Consider the following 10,000-nt stretch of genomic DNA (forward strand, 5'->3'; position numbering starts at 1 on the left):
GTGTGTGTGTGTGTGTGTGTGTGTGTGTGTGTGTGTGTGTGTGTGTGTGTGTGTGTGTGTGTGTGTGTGTGTGTGTGTGTGCGTGCAATGCATGCATATGCGCTCCTCAGTGAATGGGCAGGCTCCTGCCACCTCCAATGCCAATGCTCCAAACACCAGCTATAGTTATTCAGTATGGAACACACATTTCCATTGGTATGGCTCGACTACCACCAACAGTGACACTGTGCTGTGACATGCAGAACCAAGGGACAGCCAGCCCTTAACAGCAACAGGCATTCAGTACAGAGCAGTCACAATGTCACTCCCACTGGTATGGCACTAGTACCAACCACAGTAGCACTGTCACAGGTAGGTCAGCCCAATAGGGATAGTTGACAGGTACGGGCCAGTCACCCCCAATAAATAGTTCACCTCCATTAGAATGACAGCAGCACCAACCACAATAGTAGAATCAGTAGAACTGTCACAGGACGCCACAAGGGACAGTCGCCCCCAAAACAAGGCATTGCAGGCCACTTGCCTCTGATGGCACAGCACAAACAGCAGCAGAAATACAAATTGCACTACTCTTCCTTTCTTTCATGTTTCCTTTCTTTTCGCATTTGTTTTTTGTGACGCACATTGAGTTGCACCTGAATTGTGCTATACAAATAAACTTGCCTTGCCTTGCCTTGCCTTACTCCCAGGCACTCACTGCAACGGCAAGTCACTCCCAATAGCAGCAGGGAGGGGTATTCATCATAGTCAAGTGGCAGTTGCCCTCACTAGCAGCAGCCGTGGGCATTCAGTAAGCAGCACTCACCCACAATGGTAGGCCAGCAGTACCACCCACAATGGTAGAAGCAGTGGCACTGCCATGGGTAGCAGCAAGGGCCAGTCACTTGCAGTACAATGGCGGCAGGCAGCAGCCATGGGTATTCATCGAGGGGCATGTGGCAGTAACACAACCTTCTGCGCGCGTAGTTACATGCCTCCAATAGAGGCGCGTCTCACTAGATTAGGAAGTGGTGCCCATAGCAACGTACCAAGCGCAGTGGTGAATCCTAGTTTCTCTCGAAGTCTTAGATCAACATATTAATAAACAAATAGGCCTACTTAAATGCTGGTAACCGGGTGATAAGCGGAATAGCGGCCTTCGAGGTGTCCCGATATCAAGGGGAAATGGACTTAGCGAAGTGAACAGCCCTTCGCTTGGTCGGGCTGTTTAGAACGCTCCGCCTCGTCCATTAAGTCCCTTGAAATCGGTACCACGCACTGATGAAGGCTTGATAGCCGAAACGCATTTGCTTTTTGGACATGGTGGTAATATAAATAAATAATGAGACGCAGTTTTGTGAGTGCGGATTTTTCTTCCTTAAGTTGATACTTTTTATCTCGCACCCAAAGACTTTCGTTTTTCCAAGAAGTTGAGCGCGTCCTTTGCCAAAACTTGAAGTCCCTTGAAATCGGGACACCTCGTCGGCCGCTATTCCATACGTAACACAACCTTCAGTGGTACTGCCACATGCAGTCTCATGTCAATAGGAGCATACAGTTCGCCACAAGGGTCGAGCAAAGATTCTTTAATTCTAACATTTAGACCGTCTCTGGGTCGATCGCACACAAAAGCAGAATCACAGAGCACTCACATCTATTGGCATGGTGCACCTGTCCAGGGGCAGCAGCAAGCAGCACATGGCAGCAGTGTTGCCAGATGTGTCTGACCAAATCCCGCCCAAAGGCTTCTCAAAAAACGCCAAAATGCGCTAAATTCCGCCCAAAATCAACAAATTACATTGACTTCTATGGGCCCAAAATGGCTGAAAAAAACGCCAAATGGCCAAGTTTTCCCGTTTTTACCCGCAGACGCTCATCCCAAGTAGCCCAATTGGGCGGGCACCCGTCCAATCTGACAACACTGCATGGCAGCAGTACCAACCTTCACTGGCAGCACCGTCACAGGCAGTGAGTAGCATGGGCATTCAGCACAGACAAATTTCGTCATTTTAGGGGCAAGGCCACTTGAGAGGGCATCAGAGAGGGCATCAAGGCCACTGTGGCCTTATGGCAGATCATGGCCTTTGCGAAATTCTTTCCCTGAGCACAGTGCACCATAGTTCCAACCCTCAGTGCAACTGTCATATGAAGCAGCTGCAAAGCCATGAAGGCCACACACTGCCAATCACTGCATGAAAAGAGGAATATGTGGATGAGTTTTGCACCTTAAATTGCCTCATACCTCAAGCCACAGCATTTGCGGCTCCCCCATGCCCCCCTCCCATCCCCTTCTTAGGAGAGCCTTTAATATGTAAATGCCAGTGATCAGGTCGGGAGCTGCTACAGTCAATTTCAAGTGGGGTGGGGTGGGGTGAGGTCAGGTGGGTGGGAGGGAGTGGGGGGTCGGCAGGCCTGTTTCTAGGATTTTGGGGTCCCTAGGCAACGGGATTGTTGGGGGCCCTAGGGCATTTTTTGGCCTTTTACTAAAATGTGTGTGTGTGTCTGTGTGTATGTTTGTTCACGCTGCCCAGTGGTGTTTTTCAGAATCACTAACCATTAAACCAGGGGTAGTGAACCTATGTCTCGAGGGCCCTTGAGGCCGTTTTATCCGGCCCCTGATATCATTATAATGTTTTGCAACTTCACATGAAATAGGCCTATGACATATTTTGCAGGCCTAAAGGAATCTTAGAAATTACATTTCCAATGCAATTAAGTTAGGCCTATATTCAGGGGACCTAGAAAAGGTGGGGACTGTTTTAAATGTGTCTACCTTTAAAGGTGTCTATATGTCTATATAGGCCTAAAGGTGTCTATATATGCCTAAATTTCATGGGGAAATCCTGATTTGTGTTCATAGTACGGAGGATTTTATGACCATGGTAGGAATTTGAAGTGGCCCTTCGAATGAAAAAGGTTCCCCACCCCTGCATTAAACCTTTCTTCTAGCCACAGCTCTGCTGTCAGTACATTTTATTATGATACTATAAGCTCAGAAATGAAGTTGATCAAACAATTCGATCGGTGCTATAAACATTTAAATGAACCGAATAGAAATCAGAATAGAAACATCTGAATGATCTTTCTTGGACATAGCCTACATTTTGAAGTGACCCTTTGAATTAAAAAGGTTCCTCACCCCTGCTTTTGAGGAAAAACATCAATGTGCTTGGCCACTCTGGTTTTTAAATTATTCTGAACTAAAGCAAGGATTGTTCAAGGAAGTTCAAAACAGACTGTCTCTGGTTAAATTAGTTCTACACCAAGCCTTTAGGTGGCAGTACAACTAATTCGCACAATGCGAATTCCACACACAAGCCACAAAGAAGCCATCTACCGCGGTCAACAACACCGACCTATCTGAACAGAATCACGCGCTGTCTGTGTGGTTTCACTGTTACAAGTTTCTTGGCGACATGGGGGAAAGTTCCTCACATACCAACGGAAAATGGGCTTCACATACATGTAAGTAAATTTTACTCAACTGTGGTTTAAAGTTTCAGTACTCAAGAGCGATTGAATAGCTCCTCTGAACACAGATCCGCCATTGCTAAGTTGTAGCACAAGTCCCCTCAATGAATGTGACTACTCTTGTTGCTGCTGTACGCTAGTAAATTCTGATAACTTGCGAGCATCGTAATGACAAAATGCAGTAGTGAAACGGTGAATATGTTAAGTATACTTGTTGATGGTAAGTTGTTTGACATTGCTCGTTCTCAATTGCCTTTCCCCTGCCTAAAGATGATTCCCAGTTTGTCGCTCCCAGCGCGGTTCGATCCCCAGTCGGTTCGCTCCCACTAGCCAGACTATCGAGCCCACAGAGCTAGTTATCTTTTTGATGTTAGTTTTTTGTTACGTACCCTAAACCTAACCCTTACCTTAATCCTAAACCTAACCCTAAATTGCTTGTATGTGGTAGTGTATGATAATACGAGAAATGTAATCGGGTGGGTGGGATAGAACGCCTGGGATTGATAGGATCACCTGGGACTACACGTCCGGGAGTGATCTTACATGGGAGTGACCATCTCCCAGCGCTTAAGATTGACAAAGGCTACCGTTAGCATGCTATTGCGTTAGCTCATCAACTAGTTGCTGGGCACTGCTCATTTTTCACGTCTGCCCGGCATTTCGCTGATGAACTAACGCTTGGACGTCTTGCCAATGTATTTTACAGCGGCAAAAATGCATCTAGGCGACGTTGGCAAGATTGGTGTGCCGTCTGGGTGTTGGTTTTCAGTGCTGGGCAGTAGCGAAGCGACTAGTTTAATTACGTTCCCTAGTAGCTTGGTCGTAGCGTCATTACTATGTATCGACTAACGTCCCTGTAGTTAGGAAATGAATAGTTTGGAAATCAATGTGAAATACCCTGGCATTTGCAACAGTAGGCAACCTGTCCTTAAAAAGTATGGGTCCTCAAAACAGCACTTGTTGCACAAATAAGTGTTGCATAGAGCAGTGTTTCCCAACCAGGGGTACGTGTACCACTAGGGGTACGCGAGCACCCTGCAGGGGGTACTTGGAAAAATGAAAACATGTATGGAGCATAGTCACATTGGGATATAAAGCATGAGTCAGGGGGTACTTGTGGTATGAGAAAAGGCTTAGGGGGTACTTAAGACAAAAAAGGTTGGGAAACACTGGCATAGAGCACGCCACCCCGAAATCAATGTGAAATACCCTGGCATTTGCAACAGTAGGCAGCATGTCCTTAAAACGTATGGGTCCTCAAAACAGCACTTGTTGCACAAATAAGTGTAGCTGGCCTCTTCAAGAAATTGAAATTATGCATGGTCACTTTTTCTTATTGTTTCATGTGGAGGTCTACTGACATTGTCTAAATAATGTAGGCTAGTTTATGTCCATGTATTATATTAGGACCCAAGGTTAATGGGTTATTCTGTTTACCATGTTTTCACAGGCTGCTGTCTCATAATATGGCGAAGACGAGTCACTTGAAGGCCTAACAGCTCTTATGAGGAGCAGTCTTGCCATAGAAGACTGAAAGAATGTAAGATTAACTTCTTTGTGACCAATATGACTTGCTCATTGATACATTAGCTATGTCAATATGAGATGCATGGCGAAGTATTTAATTTATTTGTCTCTCTTCTAGGAGCTGTAGAAACAACAGGGTGCCTGCTGCAGTATGACGAGGACGCCCTGATCATAGAAGGTCCAGTGTCTTGGCAGGGTGAAATGGCACTGATATCGGTATGTGGTGATATCAGTTAAAATTAATGAATTAATTCTCATATCTGAATAATGTGAACACTGGATTTACCACACACTCACACACACCCTAGTCCTAGATGATACAACCAAGGTTACTTTTACCACAGCTCTGGCACTGCATCAAATTTCTTTTCTTTTTTATAGAACTGGACAGGTCATTTATTCGTTCCCCTTGTTTTTTGCAGTGTCCTGCAGGATGCTGTGTCCTGCAATCCTGTGTGCTGTGCTACAGACGCGTGTGGAGGTCAACCCGAAATGGGCACAGTAGAGTGAAAGAGGGTAAGCTTAACCTATAGCCTACGTCAGGGTTGGGGAACCTTTCTCATTCGAATGGCCACTTCAAATTCATCCTAGGGGCCATAAAAGTCCTCCAAGGGCCGTACTATGAACACAAACCAGGATTTTCCCTTTCACTTTAGGCCTATATTGAAGGCAGCCACATTTAAACAAACGCCAACTTCTTCAGGTTCCCTGAATATAACTTAATTGTATTGCTAATGTATTTTCTAAGATTCCTTTACAAAATATGTCATATTTCATGTGAAGATGGAATTGCATTAAAATTATATCGGGGGCCGGATAAAACAGCCTCAAGGGTCGCAAACGGCCCTAGAGACATAGGTTCCCCACCCCTGTCCTACATTGTCAATATGACTTGTGCTACTTTATAGATAAGTTGTCAATGCTGTGCATTGCTATGTTTTGATTTATTTTCTTACATCCTACAGATCCTGGCAGGGAGACGGTAGTGTCCTGCAGGATGGTGATGGGCAATCTTACAAGAGACCACAGAAAACTGATATAGTGTAAGATTATCCCTGTTGGGCTCAATATGTCTTGCTTATTGATATATTTGCTATGTCAATATGAGGTGCATGACTAAGTATTTATTTATTTGTTGTTTCTACAGCTCCCAGAAGTGAGACTGAGTGCCTGTTGCAGTATGACGAGGAAGCAGTGACCAGAGACCTTCAGTAGACCCTGCTGGCATGATTGGCGGCTGAAGAACATAATCAACAGCAATGTTTATAATATTGTACATACCTGTATAGTCTGCACTAAAATGCTGTACCTGTACTATTTTTCCTCTTACTTTCATATTTACCACGTATTTACTATGAATTGACAACTTTTACTCAAATCCATTTTTGTATGTGCCCTGACTAAAACTATCCTTAAACCTAACCTGTCAGAGGTGTAATAACAACCTGCTCTTAGCAATGTGGCAGCAGTCTACTTGGATGCAGCGGGGAACATAGAACCCTTTTTTTGAAAAAGCATTGTATGTTTCTGAGTTTTATGAATTGTGCCCTTCCCAAACCTAACCTGTCGTAGGGGCCTATGAAATCCGTTTTTTAAAAAATTTTTTTTTTTTTTTTTTACATTTTTGAACTTATTTTCCCCTTTCACCCCCCCCCCCAAAAAAAATTAAAAAAATAAAATACAAAAATTCTTAGTTATTTAGTTCAAACTGGTGGGTGGACAGAGCCAACCACTCATGGTTGAATGGTAGGTAGAGAAAAGAAAAGTAAAATTACCTACTAGCTTTTTGTAATATCAGCCCTCAAAAATATTCCAGGTAATAAGGTAGCTGTATTGTACATGCGCAACTAGAAGGCGAATTCACTTCTGGTGCATTCAAGTTGTTGGACTCTGGCTGCATCAGGTTTTCTCGAATACTTGGCTATATTGCAACGTGCAGCTTAGAGACATTTTGGGTCACGTTATATGTAGGCATTAAATAAATAGCCTCGCAAAGTCCCTACCGTATACCGTTTCACTCAAACACATGTTTTATAAGACGGCCGTTTTCTTCTGATGGTGACTTGACCCTTTTTCAAAGTTGATGCTAACTTTTAGTCACTATGCACGGAGAGCCGCCCGTCTTTTCTGTGTCGCATCGCATTGTCTTAACAGACGGTCAGGACAACGCGTTTATGCCTGACCTCACCTGTTCTACTAGGCAAAATTTGAGTGCTGTTGAGTATTAAGATTTCTTCAATGCTCTGACGGCCAGTGTTAGGACGTGGGAGACAATCGGAAACGCCGCTTGGGAGAGAGATGCGTGTTTGTTTCTGAGTTGTACATTTGTGACCTGAGTAGGCTACTGTAGCCTATACATCACTGCATATAGCCTAGAGTATATTGTTTGCAGGGTATGTGTGTAGTTTTAAATTATGTATATTTATGAAATGCACGGTTCCTGTCTAAGTGTGTGTACATTGTTTGGTGTGATATTAAAAGCATTTAAAAAATTCATTTTCATTTCATTCATTTTCATTTTAGCAATAAATTCACATCATGCATGCTGAAGCCCCATCACAGTGCAGTCTATAATGATGTGAACATAATGATGTGAATATACAAAGTAAAATCAACCTAGGTATATTAGTAATAATAATTTTTGCATAATTATACGGACCTACCGTATAGGCCTACGGTATGCATAAATTAATCCAACGTGACCAATAGAAGGTCGTAGCTGCCGACCCTGCTAACCAACAGCGCAGCTCTTTTACTTTGAGTCACGTGTCTTTTTCGTCCAATAAGAGCAAGGCTAGTCCGCGTTCCGGGCTGGCTGTCATTGCCTTTCATGTTAATCGTTGGGCCATTAACACCCTGCTGTGAGACCTCTCCACGGCTCTGATTCGCTTCCGGGCGAGTTACGTGTCCCCAAAACTGTTAATTTCGCATTCTCTCAGCGCTCAAAATCAGACGAAAGTTAGGCAAGTCCGTGGGCGATTTGGGACGAGTTCATTGTCACAAATCCCCCTTTTCGTGCTGTGAATGGCACAAAACAACAGGGACAGTCACCCCCAAAACAAGGCACTAAAGCAATGACGTTTCGACCTCTCAGTTTTGAAATCTGAGGAAGACCGAGAGGTCGAAACGTCATTGCCATTGAATGAATGAATAAAAAGAAGAAAAAATAATTTAAAGAAGAAAAAAATCCAAAGGAGTGTGCGAACCTTTTTTCAAAAAATACGTTATCTTTTTGTTCAGCACCAGGGATTGTGCACAAGTAACTCTCTACAAATGAAGCAATGAAGGCCACACACTGCCAATGGCACAGCACACCAGGGACAGTCACCCCCAAAACAAGGCACTGAAGGCCACACACTGCCAATGGCACAGCACACCAGGGACAGTCACCCCCAAAACAAGTCACTGAAGGCCACACACTTCCAATGGCACAAACCAACAGGGACAGTCACCCCCAAAACAAGGCACTAAAGCAGCAGAAATAGCAATGGCACTGGTGCAACTCACAGGTGCTCACCAAGTACAAATCCAGCTCTGTTCTACTGGGCACCACACATGTTCTGTACCTCTACAATACCAAAGACACCAAATCCAGATATTTAAAACTGAAGCGTCCCTGGATACAATATTAAACTGCTTTTATTGCCAGTGTGCGCTGAATATGTTTTCACAATGCTTGACCTAACTCATTTGTGTAAGGACATGCAAGAAATACAGTCTGCGCTCTAAATTAGCACCAGCCAACTGGCCAAATGAAATCCAAATTTAGTAGAATTTCAGTTTGGCTGGTAGAAAAGACCAGCTTATTAGCCCCTTTGACCCATATTAGTGAGTGTGTGTTTGACTAGTAACTATGTACTAGCCCACTAGCCGATTTGACTGATGATGAAAGCAGTTACGTAATGTAGAGCCCTGCAAACAGTACGGCATGTAAACAAATACCAAATGTTACACGTGGAGTGTACAGTACAGCAAGGCTCATGCCTCAGTGTCGGCCCTACGATAATACACTGTAAACACAACACTACTGGCTGACATTTCACCACGCTAAGACTCTCAAATGCTTTCAAAGGCACACACATACACAGACACACGGACACACACGCACACACACAGACACACACACACATGCACAGGCACACACACACACACACACACACACACACACACACACACACACACACACACACACACACACACACACACACACACACACACACACACACACACACACACACACACACACACACACACACAGTACCTGTGGGCATTAGTAAGCAGTAAGACTACAGTAGGCTAATCAGCTAATCCCTACTAACAGTGTAAGCTGTGATTCACATCCTGACAAGAGACACACACATGAGGAGGATGAGGTGTGTGTGTGTGTGTGTGTGTGTGTGTGTGTGTGTGTGTGTGTGTGTGTGTGTGTGTGTGTGTGTGTGTGTGTGTGTGTGTGTGTGTGTGTGTGTGTGTGTGTGTGTGTGTGTGTGTGCGTGTGCGTGCATTCAGTACAGCGCATGTACCCGTAGTCTCTGAGTATCTTTGTGCATGTGAAAGACTTGTGTGTGTGTGTATGTATGTGTGTGCACACGAGCGCGTGTGTATGTGTGTGTGTGTGTGTGTGTGTGTGTGTGTGTGTGTGTGTGTGTGTGTGTGTGTGTGTGTGTGTGTGTGTGTGTGTGTGTGTGTGTGTGTGTGTGTATGTGTGTGTGTACTTGTGTATCTGTGTGGACATGTTTGCGAGTTCAGTGCTTGTGTAGGTGTTTGGACTCATGACCCCTCCTCCTACACCGTTGGAGCCAGTAGCTCTCTCCCAAAACACAACACAAGCTGCCCTCCTCTGCACACACACACGCACACACGGACACACACACGCACACGCACACACACTTACACACACACACACACACACACACACACACACACACACACACACACACACACACACACACACACACACACAGGCAAACACACACACACACACACACACACTCACACACACGCGCGCGCGTGCACACACACA

General features: G+C 44.7%; 1 protein-coding gene and 1 long non-coding RNA gene across 4 annotated transcripts in view; one reads left to right on the plus strand and one right to left on the minus strand.

The window, feature by feature from the left end:
• The window catches only part of kcnb2b (potassium voltage-gated channel subfamily B member 2b), a gene marked incomplete at its 5' end in the record, with an annotated part of 305,233 nt that overhangs the window by 273,882 nt on the left and 21,351 nt on the right, over window positions 1-10,000 (minus strand). The window lies entirely within an intron of this gene.
• LOC134455453 (uncharacterized) lies at window positions 2,870-6,561 on the plus strand. Of its 3 annotated transcripts, none has more exons than XR_010036114.1 (4): window positions 2,870-3,444; window positions 4,901-5,493; window positions 5,943-6,020; window positions 6,125-6,561. It is a non-coding gene; the product is annotated as an uncharacterized LOC134455453 (long non-coding RNA). The 3 variants fall into 3 exon arrangements; XR_010036113.1 differs by having other exon boundaries at window positions 4,901-4,990; window positions 5,096-6,020; XR_010036112.1 differs by having other exon boundaries at window positions 4,901-6,020.

This window comes from Engraulis encrasicolus, chromosome 9, assembly GCF_034702125.1.
Source record: "Engraulis encrasicolus isolate BLACKSEA-1 chromosome 9, IST_EnEncr_1.0, whole genome shotgun sequence".
Taxonomy (NCBI): Eukaryota; Metazoa; Chordata; class Actinopteri; order Clupeiformes; family Engraulidae; genus Engraulis; species Engraulis encrasicolus.